This window comes from Vicugna pacos, chromosome 10 (genome assembly GCF_048564905.1).
Source record: "Vicugna pacos chromosome 10, VicPac4, whole genome shotgun sequence".
NCBI classification, from domain to species: domain Eukaryota; kingdom Metazoa; phylum Chordata; class Mammalia; order Artiodactyla; family Camelidae; genus Vicugna; species Vicugna pacos.
The window spans coordinates 40,521,925-40,542,931 of NC_132996.1; the positions used below are offsets into that span (position 1 = coordinate 40,521,925).

Here is a 21,007-nt window from a genome sequence, read left to right on the forward strand (position 1 = left end):
TTATTTTGTAATTATTTTAAGATAGTACTGTGTTGTGATTAAGAGCAGGGATGAATGTTTGCTGAGTTCCGATATCAGCTCCGCCATCTATAAGCTGTATGAACTTGGGCAAAGCATTTCACTTTTTTATATCTGCTTCCTTATCCTTAGAAAAAGGATAATAGTAGTACCCGTGTTTAGGGTGGTTGTGAGAATTGAAAGCCTGAGAAATGTAAATGGCACTTAAAGTTAGCTATCATTATGTGATGGGTGTGTGTCTCCCCCAGTAGACTGTAAGCTCCATGAGGACTGGAATAGAGTCAATATTTTGCTTGCCTTAGGCTCCCCCTGCTTAGCAGCGTCTGGTCTCTGATAGACTGTCAATTAATTTTTGTGGAAGGAATGAATGAAAACGAGTGGAGCTTTTCTCCAACAAGCAGACGCGATGCTGGAGGAGGAGGCCTGCCCTGCGGGACACAGGCAGGCTCGCTCGACTAAGATGCCTCCACCCTCAGTCTGGCCTCCTCTGTTAGGTGAAGATGATAATGTCTTTTCTACTGGCCCTGGGGAAGGGGGCTCAGAAAGGATGGAGATCTGTTCTTCCTGTCTGTCCTGCCTTCCTCCCTCCCTGTCATTGCTGACATCACTAAGCCACTAGGCTGTTGGGAAAGGAAGCACTTTCGAGTGCACAGAGCACCTCCTGTGGGACAAACTGTGAACTCCATCAGCTCTGCTGTCTACAAGCTGGCGTTTCTAAAAAATCCAAGGTGCAGCTGACCCTGCTGGTCTTGGGTCTACATTTTGAGAACCACTGAAATTGAGGCATGTGCTCTACATGCAGGGGAGACGGGGTGATGGAATTTGGCTCTGGGAGAGTGGTCACAGGGGCTGTGATGTTTGTACAGGGCCTTGAAGGATGAGCAGGATTTTGCAGGATGGGGAAGGGGGCTCCATGCAGAGAGAATGGCAGGAGCAAAGGTGTGGAGAGATGAGTGTAGGTTGGCAAACAATCTTCCACAGAAAGGGCTCGAGGGTGCAGGGGCCGAATAGCAGGTCTCCTTCTCAGGCATCCTTTATTCTTACACCACGGGGAGAGGCAGCCTGTGGAGAAGACAGACCCAGGAGAGGACGGGATAGGCAGGAAAAGCTTCATCTCTCCAGCTTTGGAGTTAGATAGACGTGAACTTGAGTCTTGTCCTCACCACATACCACCGGTTGAACTTTCCACAGGTAGTTTACCTTTCTCAGCCTCAGTTTCTTCATCTGTGAAATGGGACTGATGGTGATAGTAGCTGCTTCCTAGAGTGATAGTGGAGAAAATGAGCCAATGGATGAAAGGAGCTCGGCTTCACGTTTGGCCCATGGTGGATCCCCAGTAATGGGAGCTGGCGTCAGCGGGTCGGGATGATGCAGGAGAGGCAGGTCTGGAGCCCACACTAGACTTGTTTGTGTATCTGCCTCCCCTCACCAGGCTGCGTCCCTCTGGGCACAGTCTGTGATACTTCCATCTGGGTCCTCCTGTCCCAAGCAGGGCCACAGCCTAGATGGAGCCCAGATGCTCAGGATTTGTGACTCGGGCAGGGATCTCTGTTTCTATGCAGGGTCAGGTGGTCTGGGCCAGCAGACACTTAGAAGGGGTACAGAATGGGGGAGGCAGATAAGCTGGAGGCGACCTCTGCAAATTCCCTAGCATGATATCCAGCATTCAGCCCAGTCCCCATAGGCTGGAAGCTCAAGTCCAGCTTCAAGCTATGTGGACTCCTCTCTCACTGGACAGTGAAGGGAAGAGGGCCTGCCGTGATGCCCTCATCAGAGCTTCTCCAGACCAAAAGGGCCATGACCTGGGGGCGTATGACCCGTAGTCCTAAGAGAGCAGGTGTCACCCGATAAGCCCTGTCCTTGGAGTCAGAAGGTTTCGATCCTACTCTCTTCTACCACCACTCCCCGTGACCTTGGTTGTGTGACCTTGGGCAGGTTATTTAACATCTCTGGCCTGTGGCTTCATCTGTTAGGTGAAGATGGTGATGTCTTCTTTTTACCGAGTCCAAACTTGTTCTGCTCGCCATACAACAGGCCAATAAATTGGGAGACAAGGTATTGGGGCAAGGAATAATGACTTTATTTGGAAAGTCGGCAGACCAACAAGATGACAGACTAATGTCCTAGAGAACCATCTTCCCCGAGTCAGAATTCAGGCTCCTTTTATACAAGAAAGGGGAGGTGTGGTTGGTTGTTGCAAACTTCTTGGTGTTGGAGTCTTTTGTTCTTGCAGCTGTCCACTGGGTCAAGTCATGCTGTCCCTGTAAACCTCCAATAAGACAAATGTTATTTTCTATTCTGCATTTCTATATTATCTTTATATGAATGGAAAAGTGTTAATACCCTTAAAGGTCAGAGCCTTGAGAATGGGCTATCCTGGGTGTTTCAGGCTCTAGGCAGCATTCTTTTACAGAATACGCGGAACCAGCATGACTAAGCCCAGGAAACAGAGCACAGGGTTAAAGCCAAAGGAACAGATCTAATACGGAGTCAGATTTGTTCTTCCTTATTACATTCTCTCTTTGAGTGCTGAAGGCTGGGTTACCTCTTCTCTTTGGGTGAGAAAACCAGCCCTGGGGAAGGGGGCTTAGAAAGAAAGAACAGTCATCTGTCCATCTTTCCTTCCTGCCTCCCTCTGCCCTCCCACTGCCACCATTTATTGTGCTTGGTGCAGGGTGAGCAAGGCAGTGTCCTGCATTCATGGTGCTTAATCTAGGTGGAATTAGAGGTCAGAAAAGCAACACCAGGTAAGAAATCAGCTCAATATTCAAGGAGATCATTGATAATGATACCAGGACTTTTCCAAAGTCCGTCAGTCTACAGAAATGGAGATGACCTCAGCCCAGGCACAGTGCAGCCTAAGAATGCAATGATTCTTAGAAGATGTGAGTAAAACCTCCCTCTGTCCATTTATTTATTCCACAACGATGTAGTTAGTGCCTGCTGTGGATCAGGCATGGTTCTAGGCCCTGGGATTCCAGATGCAGCAGTAAAGAAAGCAAAGCACCGCCCTCCTGAAATGTACATTTAGTGTGGGAAGACAGCAAATAAACAAATGCTGATGTAATTCAGTTGGTGATAAGAAGAAAACTGAAGTGATTGGGGGCGGTTAGAAACTTCATCTTCCTCCCTCCACCCGCCATGGTGGAACACTTCTCCAGGGAGGGGATAGGGGCTGTTTTAGTGTTGGTGATTTGGGTATGTAGACTGGGGCGCGTGAGCCCTGTGCTTCCTTCCTTCCTTTCTGCTGGCTGTGAGCCTGCTCTCAGCAAGCTCCAGCCTGCTCTGCTCCTCCAGCCTTGCCTTTTAGGGTCCCCTGCTGTCTGGTCCAGCAGAGCCAGGCTGAGTGGCCTATCTGCCTCGTCTGTAGGTCGGTACCCAGAGGTCCACTTGCCCCCAGGTTAAGCCTCATTTTCTAATGTCAGTTCCATTGGAAATAAAGGTGACATTTTGTTCTCTCATCTGCCTTGCCTTTCCCGTTATTTTGCTATTGTATTAGAACTAACATGGAATAGAAGGATACTTTTTAATGGTTCCTCAAACTTCCAGCAAAGAGAGTTGCAAGAATGATAGGAGGTGCTATTTTAGATAAGAGGGGTGAAGAGGACCTCTCTGATGAAGTGCCATTTTAGTAGAAAGATCTGAATGAAGTGAGAGAGAAAGCCACGGGGGAGAAGAGCATTCCATGGAGCAGGAAAAGCTTGTGCAAAGGCCCTGCAGCAGGCATTTGCTTGGTGTATGTGTGTGTTGAACAATAAGGGAGCCAGTGTGGCTGGAACGTAGTGAAAATAGAAGAAACTTATCTTAAGGCTTCCTGGCTTTCTGCTCCAGTTATTTTTCTGGATTGGGTAAAACCAGCAGCTAAAGGACCTAATGCAGCTCAAATAACAAATCAGGGCTTCATTCTGGAAGCCCACAGGCTATTGCTCTGTGCAACCTGCAAGTCTCTTCGATCCCTGCTTAGTGCCAGGACGTCCCTTTGAGTGCCAAGGGCTGGAGAGATGTGCCAGGGACCAGCCCACAAGACGCATGAAATCTCACAGGAGAGATGGGCAGGAAGGCAAGATTCACAAGACAGAAAACAGAGGTGACCCTCAGGTTGAAAGGCTTGAACCTAGCTGGGTGATTGATTACCAGGAGACCGCCCTGATTTTGTTCTCTAATTATGGTGTTTACTCGATGCGTCATATTGGGCCTGAAACCCTTAATACCAGCCGGTGCTGTTCATTGTTACAATGTCCTAATTAAGCTTTGATTTATATGCTAATTTTATTCCAAGTGTGTTCAAAAGGGGGAAAGTTATTAGACTTTATTTTGAGATTACATTTTAATCCTGGGGTCTGCTGGGTGAGCACCATGTTTATTCTGTCGGCTTTTGTTTCCTGGTTGTTGGTGGCAATTGTGATTATTTCCTTGGAGGGGAAAGATGATGAAGTGGTAAGGAGCTGTTTAGAGTTGGTGGGGCTTCTGCTAATTGGAATTATGTAACCTCTTGCCTTTGCCTTGACAGCTTTGCAATGAAGCTTGCTTTGACTGCCCAGCTGGTTAGGAGGGACAACTGGGGTGTGCCTTGGGGATGTCACAGAATGGTAATCATTTGGAAAGAAGTCCATTACATGAGGGAGTGATTGGATTTTGGAATGTGAGTGAAAATTGGGCTTTACCATATGAGTCCCTGAAATTTGTAAGGGTCACGTAAAAACTCTGGTGAGGGGAGCAGCTGGTCTTTGCTACAGATAGGATGCATTGTGTGTGTGTGTGTGTGTGCATGTGTGCACTCGCGTGCATGTGTGCTTACATTATAATTGATCCTAAGTGGATGTCATTTGAATTTTTCTGTTCAAGGATTAAAAAGTCTTGCCATGAACTCTAGGTCTATTTATCTCTAGACCTTAGGATGTTCATGTGGCTTCATAAATACCCTGAAATAATGTGTAAAATAGTTTACGTGTCTGCACGTGTGCATTTTTCTGGGGAAGGGGCCAAAGTTTTCATCAGACTTGCAGGAGTACTGACACTCCAAAATGTCAAGAATCACAGATTTGGGAAACATTAGGCTTAGATCTGTAATTAAATTTCCTGAGGTTGGCTGTGTGGCCTAAAGAAACCAATTACACAAATTAACAGATACAAATTACTATATATAAAATGGATTAGCAACAAGGATTTACTGTATAGCACAGGGAACTACAATCAATATCTTGTAATAACCTTTAATGGAAGAGAATCTGAAATCTATCTGTCTGTCTGTCTATCTATCTATCTATCTATCTATCTGAATCACTTTGCTGTATACCTGAAACTAACACAATATTGTAACTCAACTATACTTTAATTAAAAAAAAAGAAACCAGTTACCCAATGGCTCCTTCTCCTTGCCCATCCAACTCCTATCTCCCCAGGTCCAGGCTGGAGCACCCGGTGAGGGAGTCATGGGTCATGTTGAAGTGGGAGGGATGCTGACCTGAACTTGTCCCTTACTGAGTGGTATGGACAAGGACCCAGACGCTTTGCTCTGAGTGCCCTGAAAGTCCTTTTTGTCTCAGCTCCAGAGGAGAGTTGATTATAAATTAGATGAGGGCTCCTGAAACACCCAGAGATACGTGTTTTTCAAACCCCTTTTAACCTGGAGCATGGGTGTTTCACATGGCACTTGAGGAAATGGTCCTCCTTTAGGTCTTCAGTTCTTCTGATTGGGTTTTACGGTTTTTCATCCCCCTTCTCTACCTGCACCCCACCAACTAACAGTGAACAGCAGAGATGTTTAACAGGAGCATGTTCACTTCACATTCATTGTGAGTAATACAGGGTCTGTGGCTCATTTGACACCTTTACTTTATTCTAAAAATTAAACTTAGGGATTCTGATTTCAAAAGTAATTGTAGCAGCTAATATTAACCAAGCACTTACATACTAAGCATTTTATCAACCTTATCTCAGTTCCGCCTCCCACAAATCCTCTGGGTAGGTCCTATTATTATTCCCCATATACAGATGGAGAGACTGAGGCTCAGAGAGGTTAAGGGCTATCTTGAGGTCACGAATCTAGTAAGTGGTTAGCTGGCATCAAACCAGGGTCTGCCAGGCTCCAAGTCCATGGTCGGGACCACTATGCCGACCTGTCCCTATTGGACCATATTACTTGTTTAGTGTCTCCGTTCCAGAATTTTCTGCAGAGATCATTCCTCCATCCCTGTGAGAATGAAGACATGGAGACATAGAGGATCAGCTCCTCTAGCCCAGGATTATATCTTTCAAGGGGGTCCCAAGGACTGGTTTGTGGGAGAGCAGGGCTGTTACCCCAAAAGGTAAAGACCCCAGTTCCTTTTATACCTGAAAGATAAGTTTGCCGTCGGGAGATGGTGCATTGTGTAGTGAAAGATTTTAAAAGGTTTATTTCAAAAAAAGGAAAAGCGCACCTCCAAGAATGACAGGCAGGCTGAGCCAAGGGAGGGAGAAGGGCGGTTTCTGCCTCCCCTTTCTCTTATACCCTCGCTTAGAGGTGGTGTTCTGATTGTTGACGGCTCTTCTCCCTGGAATGCATAGTTGTTTTTTGGGCCCCTTTTGCGCATGTCTTTACACATGGTGTATACAGAAAAACCATGGAGGGGAGGGGCCTAAACCACAATGTTAATTATACTACAGTGAACACTGGGTGTGTCTGGTTAAGGCCTTTCTGCTACCTCGTGGTCATGGCTGTCGGGTTCTAACTGGTTTCTTGCTGGCACTCATTTAGAGGAAGTAAAGTCCCTTTATGCTGGAGGCAGGCATAATGCCATCTTCCAGACCATCCTTCCTCTCCTCCACCTGTCTACCCGGTGCCCTCAGTTATCTAACCACCTAACAGGGCTACGCCTCTAACGTCAGCTGGAGATGACCCCCAATTTGGACAAACTGCCTTCATTTTCTCTGGATGCCTTGGCTCTGCACCCCTCCTCAGCCTGATGTTATCAAAGCCTGCCATCTGACCCAGTTTAATTATGATGTGGCTTTAGGAAGGTTCCAACACTTGCTTCTGATGCTTGTATCTTAGCACCTCTGCCCTTCTTTGCTGCTTACCTGTATTTTTAACTTTACACCTTGGGTTCTGTCAGCTTTCCATATAGTGAACATTGCCCCCATTCACTTGCTCCAGAGGGAGAATCGTTACCACTTCCCACAGACGCTGACCCTGGGATGGAGGAGATGTCTGGTTTATTAGGCTCCCAGGTGACCCTGAAGAGTTTTCTTTGAGAAAATATCCTTTGAAAGTGGATAACAGAGGTTTTTAAAAAATCGCATATTATCTTCCCACCCCATCTTGAGGAATTCATTTTTCCTCTTTCCTTGTCTTTATCCACATGTATATAAAATGTTACTTAGTCATGGCAATGGTACGTATTCATCTTATGTTTATACTTAATGTAGTGAGTAGGAATTTCACAAGTTACATATTCAAATATGCAAAGATGATCATTTTATTTTTCTATAATTTAAATTCTGTTTTGAGCTCCCTTTACACCTGATGGCTAAAATGAAGAAACAAACAACCTCCTAATTTAATCAATTCTATGGAAACTTTATCCTGCAAAATTTCCTAATTGTTTCTGGGTAAATTCAGTTAATCCCGGATATTCAACCTCCCTCCTTCCCCCTGGGATTGTGACAAATTCCCAGGGGTCCCAAATGGCACCAAGATCTCAGTTGAGGTTGAGGGAGGCTTTTGATCCAGATTCGTCGAAGTTCAGTTAGGAAAATAGAAACCACATGTAATACAGGAAATTGGATACATCGATTATGGAAGGGACAGTGATTAGCTGCAAGGAAGCTACTTCACTGTTAGGGTTGGAGGGACACAGTGAGATGGCAGTGTTACACAGCCCAGAAGCCAGGACCCTCCAGCTAAAACCATGGTAGAGGCTTCTTGGATGGAGCTATAGGACTACACAGTGGGGGGCATTTGATGGGAGCTAGAATCAAAAGAGAGAGAGCCACAGAGGAGCTGGAGCTTCACCTGAAACAGGCAGACAGAGAGAGGAAGGAATACCCGGCTTCTCTCCTGCTGCACATCAGTGCTCCCCCAGTGCCACTCATTGGCCAAACCAGTTGGCAAAGGAGCCTGGGAAATGTAGTTCCCTGTGATGGAGAGCAGAGATGGGGTACCCTTAGGGTGGGGAATGGATCTGAGAATAAACAGGTACATGACCAGGTTTGACATCATCTGGCCCTTGCTGGCATCTACTGAGGAAGAACCAAGCCCTTTTTGTTCTTTGATGGCTGGTATCTATTCATGCTGCCCTCCTTGAAGACGTCCAAGGGCCAACTGCAGCCTCTGATCATTGCTGAGAAGACTCTTTACTTCCTTGCCCACACCCCACCCCACCCCACCCCAGACCTTGCCAGATCCATTGGAACCCCTATCAATACTTGTACACCCCTCTTGGAGGTCGTGGCAAATTTTGGAAAATTCATCATGCTGGGAGGGTGGGGTCAGAGGATACTCAAAGGGGTCACCCCAGTCTTGCGCTGTCCAGCACTGTCCTGTCACCATCCCTACTCCATGGTGTGAAACCCTGCTAGGGTGGGGTTGGTGGAGACAGTCTCCCTGAAATTCCCTAAGGAAGTGACACATGGGTCACCTCACCTCTCAGATTGCTCCAACCCTATTTTAAAAAATTATTTCCACGCCTTCCAAGGCCTTGGGGGTGAAAGGAGGGGAGGGGTGGTATAGGTAAGGGCATGGGACTTCCTGGAACTTCCTTCTCAGAGCACCCACCGGTACCTGACAGTCTTACTGCATTTCCAGGTCTCTAAGGGATTGTAAAGGAAAAAAAACAAAACAAAAAAACTTTTTCTAACATCTCAAAATGTTTTCTGGTCACATCTTATGGATAAGAATTAAAAGGATCTTAACTTACTTAGCCATTCCCTTGTTGGATATTGGATGGTTTTCAGCATTCTACTACTGATCTGATGGTGGATGTAGTTTAAGAAGGTGGAGCAGATGCCCCCCTGACCCTCCAGCCCTATTCATGGCAAAAAAGTGGGCCTTCTGCCCCTTGGCCTCCATTTTGTGCTGCTTCTCCCTGCCTCTCGGTCTTGGCTTTGTGTCTGCTTCACCCTAGATCATGGCTAAGGATGTGGTATCTTCTTTTCAACACTGGCCCTTGTTTCACACTATCTCTTTGGCTCTTGCCCTCTGGCTGTACCACTCTTGGCCACCCTGGGTTACTTTCTCCGAGGGAGGAAGGACGTAAGAGGTGGGCTTTAATTTCTAAGGCCCATGGTTCCAACCCCAGGTACCACTGATAAATCCAAAGATTATTTTTAAAATTATGTTTAATTTTAAAGTAATTTTAATGCATGACTGGGACATTGTGCTGCACACCAGAAATTGACATATTGTAACTGACCGTACTTCAGTAAAAAAAAGTAATTATAAATAGGAATATCTGATCAGTTTAGAAGAAATGGAAAACACAGAAACAAATGGAAAAAATTAAACTCACTCCAAAGTCCACCACTCAAAGGTAATCACCACAGATTCTACCAGGGAAAGGACTACGCCAATCTCGTTCATTTCTGTAACCCCAGGGCCCAGGCGTGTGGTAAGAGCTCAGTAAATATTGATAAATTAAATGATAAACTTTCACTTATTTTTTTTCCATCTGTTTTATACAAATGGACTCATACTCTACCTACTGTTTGGTAACTTTTTTGTGTGTAGCAATATATAATTAACATTTTCCCAAGTCAATAATTGTTCTTTTACATTAGTTTCATAACAATATAGTATTCAGTTGTAGAAGTAGACCATAATTAATTTAACTAGTTACTTAATGTTATATATTTAGGTTTTTTTCCTATAAAGTTTTTACCCTTCCAAACAACTTTACAGTCTTATACATATTTGGGTGCATGATTGTCCCAAAGTGCAGGTCCACACATTTTTAAGGCTTTTGATACGTTCTGTCTTCTAGGAGGCACGCACTTTTCCAGCACAATGAATTACACTAGAGTGTACATTCCATGAATTTTGTCCACTTACTTATTATACCATGGTGACTGTAGCCTAGAGCAGTGCCCAGCACAGAGCATGTTCTTAATAAACATTTTTTGAATTTGTTTCCCTGTGCCCTGGTCAATAGCATTTACTCTTACTTTTTTTTTTTTTTCCAATCTGATGGCAACCACAATAAAAATCATAAACTCATCCTACCTTCTATCCCCCAATGTTTAGTAAATTTGCTGGAGTTGGACCTAAATATTTAAAAACTATTCTCAGAACAAAAGCTTATTAGATATGAGGACTTGTAGAACTGGCATCTCTGGATTCAGAGGCTCTCTGAAGCTCAGGGTGCTGTGACCTAACCTGCTTACAACTCACATAGAGCCAAGCACCCCATTCCCGGGGGAAATTTCTGCAGGTAAAGGAAGGCAAAGCGATTCATGGCAGCAGCACTCACACTGATACATGAAGGATACATCTGTTTTGTTTTGTTTTGTTTTTAAAACACAAAGCTACCCTTCTGACCCAGAAAGAAGCGTTTTTTATTTTCTTTGAGGATTTGAAATACGTAGGCTTCCATCACTCAATCCCAGGGGAGAAGAGAAAACGGCACAGAGTGGTGACATCACCAGACTTCAAAGATGCCTTGAGAAGGACTTGTGTGAGGGGGTGGACCCTGGGGGTTCAGTGTGTGTGTGTTTGTGTGTGCGTGTGTGTAAGCATTAGTTAGGAGACAGCTAGGAACCCATCTAAAAGAGTCGAAGTGGGGCTTTTTTTCTGTGTGTCCTTGCTTAGCCTGCTGGGCTTTGAGTAGTTAGACCACTGGACACATTGTGAGATGAAAGGAATTTGCATTGATTTCCAGGCCACTTTCATCTGATGCCACAGGACAAAAAAAGTCTAATGGGGCCCCCTGTCAATGGAGAAACAAGACTCTAGAAATGCAAATACTCCCAATGTGCTATGCAAAGTAGCCAAGCCAAGGGCCCCACACCTGCCTTCCCAGGAAAGGTCATGATCCACATGCAAGAAGCTGGGGTGGGCGGCTTCATCATCAAAGCCAAGAGCCTTCCCTTTGAAGAGTTTACAGATACAATGTCAATGGAGAGTCACACACCCATGAAATGAACACTATTGAGATATGGGGTAACTGAAACTTCTACTCAAAATACAGGCGGGCACACCCATTCTCTTTTAGATGGTAGACTTGCTCTAATTTGAATGTCGTGGGATCCTGGACCCTGCACATTCTCTTGATGACACACCTAAATATTTCTGCTGTTGCCTGAGTCCATATCCTCACTCTCTCTTGTTTGCATTGCTGCAAACCGCCTCCTGTCTCCCTGTTGTAGTCTTCCCGACTGTAGACCATTCTTCACACTGGTCGCCAGAGATATCTTTCTAAACAGCTCATCTGACCATTATCACTCCCTCTTCTCCTGCTCAGTCCTTCAGTAGCTCCCTGTGGTTTTGGGGAGGAAGATGGCACCTGAGACTGCTACTTCCACACTGCTGCCTGATCCCTTGTCTTACATCTCCAGGCCTTTGGACACAAAGTTTTCCTTCCTAGACCCCCTAGACCTCCTCTTCCTTTAAAGTGTTCTTACTCTTTGCTTCCAAAGAGTCTTATAATTTATCAGCACACCTTTCCTATCAGCATCATAATCCTTGTTTTATAAACAATGCCTGTAAAACAACTAAGATGGATGTTATTAACTGTTTTTTAGATAAGAAACTTAAGGCTCAAAGAAGTTACAGTTCTTTACTCAGGTCACAGAAATAGTAAATGGAAGATCTGGAGCTTAAACCAGGCAGTGCAATGAGTCTTCTCTTGGCTTCACTAGATAAAATATTATCAGCAGCAGCAGTAGCTGCTGCAGCAATATTTATTCAACACCCATGCTCAAGTTTCCTTCTCAATAATGACTGACCTAGAGCTTAGGGAGGATTTCGACAGTGGTTCAGATCCAGGTTTCTGGGGACCAGACGACTGGAGTTTGAATCCCAACTCTGCATCTTACCAGCTGTGTGATCTTGGAAAAGTTACTTACCCTGTCTGTGCCTGTTTCCTGTTCTGCAAAATGGAGATAATTTTATGGGAGGGCTTTGAGGACTAAATGAGTTATTATGTAAAACTTAGAATGGTGCCTGGAGCAGTAAATGATATGGGAGTGGTGGCTAAGATTACCATTGGGCACAGTCATTGTTTTCTGCAGGACGCAGGACCTTCCAAGAGATACTGACCAACCACAGCCCCGTGCTGTGGCATCAGGTGGCCCCACCTTGATGAAATGTGCCCACTCTCCCTAACTTGCCCCGGAGGTGTGCACCCACCCAGGAGAGAGAAGCTAACCTACAGGTTGAGGTAAAGAGGTGGGCCAATCTGATCCACCTCCTGGCACCTGAACGAGGCCCACCCAGTTAGCAGTGGGGACTGGGGCTGAACGAGACAGCAGGTGAGATGCGAGCTGAGGAAACTCAGAGTGCAAATAGAGGGATCTCGCTGGGGAGAGAGGAGGGTGGGGCAGATGTGCAAAGAGAAGCTTAAAGCATGAGCGATTCAGAAGAAGTGGGTGTTTGCTAAAGCCACGGAGGCTCCTGCTGACTTTCCTGCCTTTCCTGCCCCTTTGAGGCCTGCGTTCCAAAACACATTTGAAGTCTGTCCTCTTCTCTCCATCCACCCTAAGCCACCTTTGGGTCTTGCCTGGTGGCTTCAATGGCCCGCTAACTGCTCTCCCTACTTCCTCTCTTCCCCCCTTATCCAGTCTTGACAATGCAGCCAAACCAACCTTCTGAAAACTTGTTCTTTTAAACCCCCCCACAGCATTCCATTGCCTTTACCTGTAGTCTGTCTGTCTGTCTGTCTATCTATTTTAATGGAGTTACTGGGAATTGAACCCAGGACCTCATTCATGCTAAGCACACACTCTACCACTGAGCTCTGTCCTTCCCCTCTTTCCCATTGCCTTTAGAACTGGCTTGATCTCATAACCCTCTTCTCCAGCCACACTGCTTTTTTTAATACATCAAAAGGGCCTTTGCACTTGCTGTCTGCTCTCTGTCTGTTAGGTTCTTCACTTGGCTGATTCCTTCAGGTCTAATTCAAATGGTCATCTCCTCAGAGAGGCCTCCCCTGCCCACCCTAGGAGATGCCACTCTCCCAAGCCTCAGTTACTGTTCATCATCTCATCCTGTTTTACTTCCATTATGACACACAACCCTATCTAAAATTATCCAGATTAGTTATTTGTTTCTCTGCTTAATGACTGGCTCCAATGAGAGAATATAAATTCCTCAGGGGGAGGAAACCTATCTGCCATGTTCACTGTGATATTTCCAGTAGTGTATGCATAGAACATCATAGATATTCAATACATATTTGTTGGATTTGTTTTAAAATTTTAGTTGCAACTCCATTTCTAGTACATATATATCCCCTCTTTCTTAAGAGATCTTGAAAGCCAAGAGTCTCCTAAAATCAACTTATAGCTTGGATCTTGCAAGCCATTCCAACCTCCCTAGAATGTCCCACTCCAAGCCCCTTTCTCTGTGTTTGATGCCTCCACAGCCCAACCGATGTGCTCATGCTGCCCGTGGGTGTTTCTTGGCAGGCCTGTTTTTATAGCATCCTCCCATGCTCGCAGAAGTGCCAGCCACTTGGGACTGGGGAACTGGAGCCAGCCCACCCGCTCTTTCACCCCTTGCCAGCTGATAATAGCTCCCTCCCAGCTACTGTCTATCTCAGACCTGATGACATTGACTCGACCCACTGTCGGTCAGGTAAACAGGATACTTACAGCTACTTAGCTGCTCAGCCATGGTGGTGCTGAATGAAGAATGATGAGGGAAGAGTTCGAGGGGAACCTACCAAGGGCAGGAGGGAGAGAGGACCAGAATGTCACAGCCCATCCATCTCTCCCCTCCCCACCACCACCACCATGACTATTCTGCTGGTGAGGATGCTGAAGTGACTTCCATGAAGTGACTCTTTGATAAAGTTGCAGAAGGGACAACACAAAATGAGGACTGTAGGCTGCCCCCAAAATGGAAACAACAGAGGTGAGGGTCAGGAATTTTCTTCAATCATAAACTTCTAACTTTACTATCATCTGGCTCTGACTTTTGTCAAGAGTGAAACTTCAGCTGCTTCCAAAAGATCCAAGATAAGAGTCATATTTAATAGGATCATAGCAAATTGATTTTTTCAAAACTGTGGAAGAGACTCATGAATTCTTCATGCTGCACCGCCCTGAGGACAGGATCTGCGCCTGGCCTGTTCTTCACTATATCTCCAGATGCTGGAGCAGTTCCTGGGACAAATTTCTTGGATGAATGAGTCCTGAGCCCCTACTTTGAGAACTTACTATATCCCCAGATCTATGTTAAGTATTAAGAGGCCTATAAAAGAAGAAATAAGTATTGTCAACTCTCTCTTTCATCTCTTGATTTGGTTGTAAAAGCCCCTCACCAGCTTTGTGACTGAAGGCAAGTTGCTCAACTCCTCGGAGCCTGAGCCTGTTTTCTCCTCTTTCCTTCACGAAACAGGATTAATAACAGTATTGGCTTCACAGAGTTGTTGTGGGACTTGAATGATGTCAAGAATTTAAAGCAATTGGCATATCTTAGAGTTGCTCAATAAGTTATAATTAATTGTTCAAACAGTATGAAATATTGGCTGTCCAGAATTCGAGTCATTTTTGACAACTGAACTTTCTTAGTAGCCCTGGGTTTTTCCATTAAATTTCATTTGGCCAACTTGTATGAAAAGCTTTCCAGCATACTAAAATCTTCCCTGCCTTCTAAGACCCGTGTTGGATTCAGAGTCAGCATTACAAGGGTTCCATGTAGTTTAATGAATGGATGAGCTGTGTAAGATTGATTGCCCATTCACTAAATGGTCCCGGATTCCCCAAGCCTTTGGTTTTGTTTTTCATCGGTTTATTGGTCTCCTCTGTTGCTGACAGATTGTCCTCTCTTGCTTCTTAAAGTTGTCAGTTTGCCAACTGTAGGGATCAATGTCTCCCTCTGATTTGCTGTGGGCTTGGAAGGGAAATAACCAGTCCCATTAAAAGTGTGAGGAAACCAAGAGCAGAGCAGCTTTGAATGAGGTCTGGAGAGGCTATCTCCTTTATAGTGAACCTTTGTGTCATCTCTTTCGATTTCTTGGAGATCTCCTGATTCTTCATGTGTTCTTACCAACGAGGTCATAACGCACAGGCATGTTAGTTCTTGGTCTGTGTGGGCGCTCAAAATTTATCAGCTGAATGAAGGAGCAAGAAAACATAATCATATAGATATAATATACCAGAAACTTAAGGGGTCTGTGTGGAGGGAAGGGGTGCGGTGAGGGAGTATGGAGTGAGGTTAGTTTGCCACGTTGAAAGAGAAGATTGAGCTCAGTCTTAAAGGAAGTATGGTGGGTGAGGTTACAGCTGGGGATCATGCAGGGGTATAGAAAAGAGGGGTGGACACTCCCCTGTCCCTGCTGTCTTCATAGGCTTGTTTTCCCCCAGAAGGATGTGAACATAATTCTCCAGCCACACTGACCTCTTTGCTCCATGAATGCACCAAGTTTGTCTGCCTCCTGGCCTTTGCACTAGCAGCTGTCTCTGCCTGGAATGTTCTTCTTCATCCCTGTGTGGATGTACCCTTCTTATTACTCAGATCTGAGATGAAGTTTCTTCTCAAAGAAGTCACCTACAGTTACCAACCTTGTCATTCTCTATCACACTGTCCTATTTTTATTCCCTGCAGAGCCCTAATTATTTTCTCAAATAGTCTTGACTAAATATTTATTTCTTTTCCATCTTCTTCCCCTCTAACCACCAGAGCGGGGACCTTTCCTACCTTGTTCACTGCTGTGTCTCAGAATCTTTGTTGACAATAAAATGTATTGTAGGATTGAGTGAATGATCAATGAGTGAATGACTAGTCAGGGAGAGAAATGTGATATGAGGTGAGGATGGTGTGGTATGGCAGGTGCTGTGAAAGAGAAGGGTCCAAAATGCTATGGGATGCCAGAGAAGAGAAAAGCCAAAGCCAATTCTGACTAGGACTTTTGGGGAAAATTCTTAGAGTTCAGTCCTCTCAAATAATGAAATTCACCAAACCAAAAAGATACGGTGGAAAGGGCCATTTTCCATCTTCCTTCTCACACTGCTGGCGAAGTGGCCCTGTGTTCAGTTCACAGAAACTAAAGACAGGAGAGAAGAACATTTTTATACTTAAGATGCTACCTCTCTGGTGTCCCTCTGATGTAAGACAGTGTCTGAGCTGAATCTACCAGACCCGCCTGCTTACCAGAGGCTGAAGACGAGAGACTTTGCCCTCAAGTCTTCTTGAGATGGAAAAAGAAATGTTCCTTAATTTATAGAAAAATAGAACAGGCTTTATATTCCTAAAGTGCTTCACAATTCACTTGCTTCAGGGACCCCATAACTCTGAAAAAGTGTGACATGGGTACTCTTGAAGACAAGAAAACTGGGGTGCAAGGGGTGAGTATTAGGAGTCAGAAACTAGGTTAAGTGAGTACTTTTGCATGTCTCCCTTTCACTGTGTGCCGCAAATGTCTGATGCTGCCCAACCATTGAAAGGTCCCTTTTGCTACTGCTGATTGACTGCTGATCTGAAGGTCAGTGACCAAGCAAGTTCTTTCATGAGAACTGGAACTAAGTCCTGGAGGATACTGGGTAGTACACAGAGATCCTGACATAGACACTTGGAGTGGCAGCCGTGTTAGACCGCGGGGAAGGTGAGTGAGCGAAAGAGGGAGAAGAGAGGGAGCACCTGCTTCCCAAAGGCATGCAAGGAGCAGCCGCAGCGCCTAGACTTGCCGTTCCGGTCCCTGGGAGACCTGCTTATGCTCTGGTTCTGGATTTACTATGTTGGTGAAGTGGAAATAAATCTTTCTTCAGGTGATAGGAACAGATTTGGGGTTAGGACCCTGAACGGGTGATTGGATATACATTTTTAAAATTTGTGCACCCTGAATTGAGGGAAAAATCATCTTGCAGATGGCAGTAGGGGTTAAGGCCTTTGCTGCTACAACTCTCATTTGGGATTCCAGTGTGTGGGTATGAGAGAGAGGGAAAGAGAGAGGTATCAGACAGAATCTCTAACTCTGTCCACTTGGATCCTAGTGTACAGGTGGGGACTGGGGCACGAGGCATAGTGGCAGGAGAGAAAGGGAGCTATTTTAGGAAAATGTTCCCCCAGTATCTACCTCTAGTAGGTGAAGGGTTGTTGTGGAGAGGGGTGGATCAAAACCATCCGTGAAAATAAGTCAATGCCAACTCGGACTAGACTTGGGGAACACACACATACATGCCAACAACTTGTAGGCTCATGATCAGGCTACAGATCCAGCTACCTGGTTATTTCCTCTCTTTGGATTTGCCTGGCAAATCTTCATCATTTTGGGGAGAGGCTGTATTAGTCACAGTTCTCCAGAGAAACAGAACCAATAGGATATATATCTATATATTTATATATCTCTATCTGTCTACATCTATATAGCTCTTTCTCTTCCCCCATTCCCTAGACAGACAGACAGACAGACAGGGATTTATTTGAAGGAATTGGCTCAGGTGCTTGTGGGGTGTGTCAGGTCCCAAATCTGGAAGACAGGATGGCAGGCTGGAGATCCAGGGAAGCACTGATGTTGCACTTGGGAGTCCAAAAGTAGCTTAGAGGCAGAATTCCTTCTTCCTTGGAGGGACCTCACAGTCTTTTCTCTTAAGTCCTTTGACCAGATGGATGAGACCCATCCACATTATGGGAGGTGATCTGTTTTATTCCAAGTCTACCGACTTAAATGTTAATAACATCTAAAAAATAGTTTCATAGCAATGTCTAGACTGGTGTTTGATCAAAAACTGGGTACCACAGCCTAGCCAAGTTGCCACATAAAATTAACCATCACAGGGGCAAACTGGGTTTATTGTAAAAGCCCTTCTCCTTTGCAAGGTACATTATTGCTCACAAAGCACGAACTCACCCATGATCACATCTGATCCTTAGAACAACTCTGTCAGGAGGAATATTTACTTCCGTATTTTATAGTTGAGGAAATAATAGGTTCAGAGATAAGATGGTATAGCTGGTAAGGAGCAGAGAGGGGATTCCAGCCCAAGCTGTCTGACTCAGACCGGTGTTCTTCTAACTATAACACACTCCCTACAGCAGGGTATGTAATGTTGCTCTCCTACCATTGCCTTGCTGGTTGTATTCCTTACAGACTTGCAGGAATTGGCTAAGAAAGTGGCATTGTTTTCATTTTTCAATTCTGTCTTGGGATCAGTCTCCCTGGCCCCTCTGGGGAACGACCCAGGAGTACAACACGTGTGTCTGTGTTGGAGTGAGCACCAGCAGAGGTGCCCTTCCACTACAGCTGTTAATTCCCTCAGCACTGCGATCCTGCAGCTATGGCCTCTGATCTCAGTAAGAGGAGGCTTCTGCCCCATTCCTACCACCAGACCTGGGGAGTACATCCCCACTCCTGAGCCTGAACCTGAACCTCTTCCCATCCCTCAACCAGGGGCCCAGCAGCAAGACTGGCCTTCTGCTTTGGCCTGTGTCCTGAGCTCCTGGGCTGACAGCATCCTGAGAATGCTGGGCCCATGTGGTCCTCACCAGGTGGTGATGTGGCAAGACCTGCCTTTGGCTGTGGAGAGGCCCTGCAGCCTGGTGGCCTCCATAGGCTTTGGAAAGGCCAGGCCACCCTCCTGCCAGGACTGGTAGGATACCTTGCCTTCTCACCTTGGATACCCCCGGGGATGGAGCAAGTTTTGATTGGAGGATGAAATAGGGGGGAAATAAGAGGTCTTCGGACACTGAAGTGTCTACCCTACTGTCTCTCCAGGCATGTCTGTCTCCCTTTTTACTCCATGTTTGGGGAAGTGACCTCAATTTAAGAGATGAGTAAATGTTTGTTTTCACCAGTTCAGGTCTTATTTGCAAATAGTGCTGGGATCCTGCAATTCCTCCCACAGGGATACCTGTATTCCAGAATGACACCTAAAAGGGGTAGAGGGATAAAGCTGAGCACAAGCCTCTCCAATTTCAAAATGGTCCCGGAGGAAGGCAGAAGATGAATGAGGAACCTTCTGGAGGAGGGTCACCTAGGGAATAGGATGTGTGACCTTCTAGTTTATGGAGGCCTGTTAGTTAGCTGGGGAGCCTTGTTCTGTGTGCTCAAGAAGGCAGAAATGGGTCTTGATCTGGAGGCAGGATCAGTTCTGTGTTAGAAAGAACCTGCTGCCTGTCAGAGCTCTGCAAGAGAGAAGGCGCTAAGCATTGCCTTGGGAGATTGCCGGCGCTCCATTGGGAGAGAGGTTCAAGGCTGGACAGCTCCCTGTCCAAAAGATTTCTGGTTTTAGTGGAAGGCTGAAGTAGGTGTCCTGGGGCATTTTCCGACTCAGGTTCTCCAGCGATGCGGGTCTTCAGGTACATCTGTCCCGCAGAAAAATGATATCAACGGAGAGACCAGACAACTCTCTCTGGTCCCCGGGGCCCCGCCTTCTAGTAGCAGAAGCTCTAGAGACACCCGTGCCTCCCTGTCCAGTCCTTTAGCCTGGGAAGGGGTTCGGGACCCTGGAAGGGGACCAGAATGGCGAGGTCGCCCATTGGTTGTGAGGCGCCATGTGAACGGTGCTGGTTGGTTGGCAGGAGAGAGGAGGAGGCGGTTTCCCGGGTAACGCGAGGGCAAGGAGCGGCTGCAGCCGCCGCGGCCGCGGCTGAGGAGCGCGGGCCGGAGCGCTGTGAGAGACCGGCTGGAGGCGGCGGCTCCGCGAAGCCGCGTGGGCGCAGGTAGGAGCTCCTCGCACTGCGCCCCCGGTGCCGGGCCGGGCCGGGCTGCTTAGCGACTGGACCGACCGGGGGAAAGTTTGCCGCGCAACGGGATGAGTAGGGAGGAGAGGACTTGGGGATGCGCTGTGCTGGGCTCCCGGGGCTGGGCAGGGCGGGGACTGCCGGCGTGGAGAGGGGTGGCCCCGCACGGACCAGCGCGGGGGCCACACCTCCTCTCAGGGACTCTGCCTGACGGCCGGGGCCTCCTTGGACGGGTGGCCGCAGCATATAGACCCGGCGGGCGGACGCACAGCGACCGACGCACGCCGACGGCCGGCGGGCCCTTGTTCAGAGATGCGCTGGGAAAGTCTTCTTAGGCAGATGCCGGCTGGGGCGCGCGGCGCAGTACTCCGAGGCGGTTCTGCCAGGTCCCGGGCGCACTTTCCCTGGCCTCTCGCTACGCTGCCCATGCCCCCATGCAGAGTGGGTGTGTGTCCCTCTGGGTGTTCGTGTCTGACGCTAGGTGTATCTTGTTGTGCGTGTTCTTGTGTTTCTAATATCTTCTGTTTGTGTGTCTCTATGCGTGATTCCCCTGCTGCGTGATTGGATCTCTGGGTGTATCCTAACGTCTGGGCTCCTCTGTGTTTGCTGTTGGCGTGGGTGTCTGGAACGCCCTCTCCGGGTGCTTGTGTCTGAGTATCGCTGTTTGTGGATCCTTCTGTCAGCGTCTCCATGTATTTTCGGTTTTTGTGTGTGCCTCTTTCCTCTGTGTGCTTGTCTGTTTGTGAGTATGTGTGTGTTTTCTGTCTGTGCTTCTGTTTAATAGACACCTCTGTCTCTGAATGTAGGTCTGGTACCTGTCTGTGCGTGTTCCTCTCTGGATGGGTGTGAATCCTCTTGTGTGATCTGAGCTTCTGTAGAGGTGTGTGTGTGTGTAAGTCTGCGTGTGTGTATGGACCTCCGTGAATGTCTACTATGCGTGTGTCAGTCTGTGTCTGCGTCTCTCCGTATCTGTGTGTGTGTGTGGGTGGGTGGGTGGATCAGACCTCGGGGCAGCTAGGCCGGGCCTCCGGTTTCCCTGGCGCTCTCTCCCACGCTCGAAGTAGCTGCGGGCGGCGGGGCGAGGGCGGTGGGCGGGGAGGGGGCGCCCAAGCGCCGAGAGCCACGGCGCCTCCCGGGTGTGCGTCCGCTGAGCCGGCTCCTTTCTTGCCGGCA

The 21,007-nt window shown here is 46.9% G+C and overlaps 1 protein-coding gene across 1 annotated transcript in view; it reads left to right on the forward strand.

Annotated features, from left to right (window-relative positions):
• Positions 1-21,007, forward strand: part of NAV2 (neuron navigator 2) — a 773,977-nt gene that overhangs the window by 64,958 nt on the left and 688,012 nt on the right. The gene's annotated exons all lie outside the window — the stretch shown is intronic.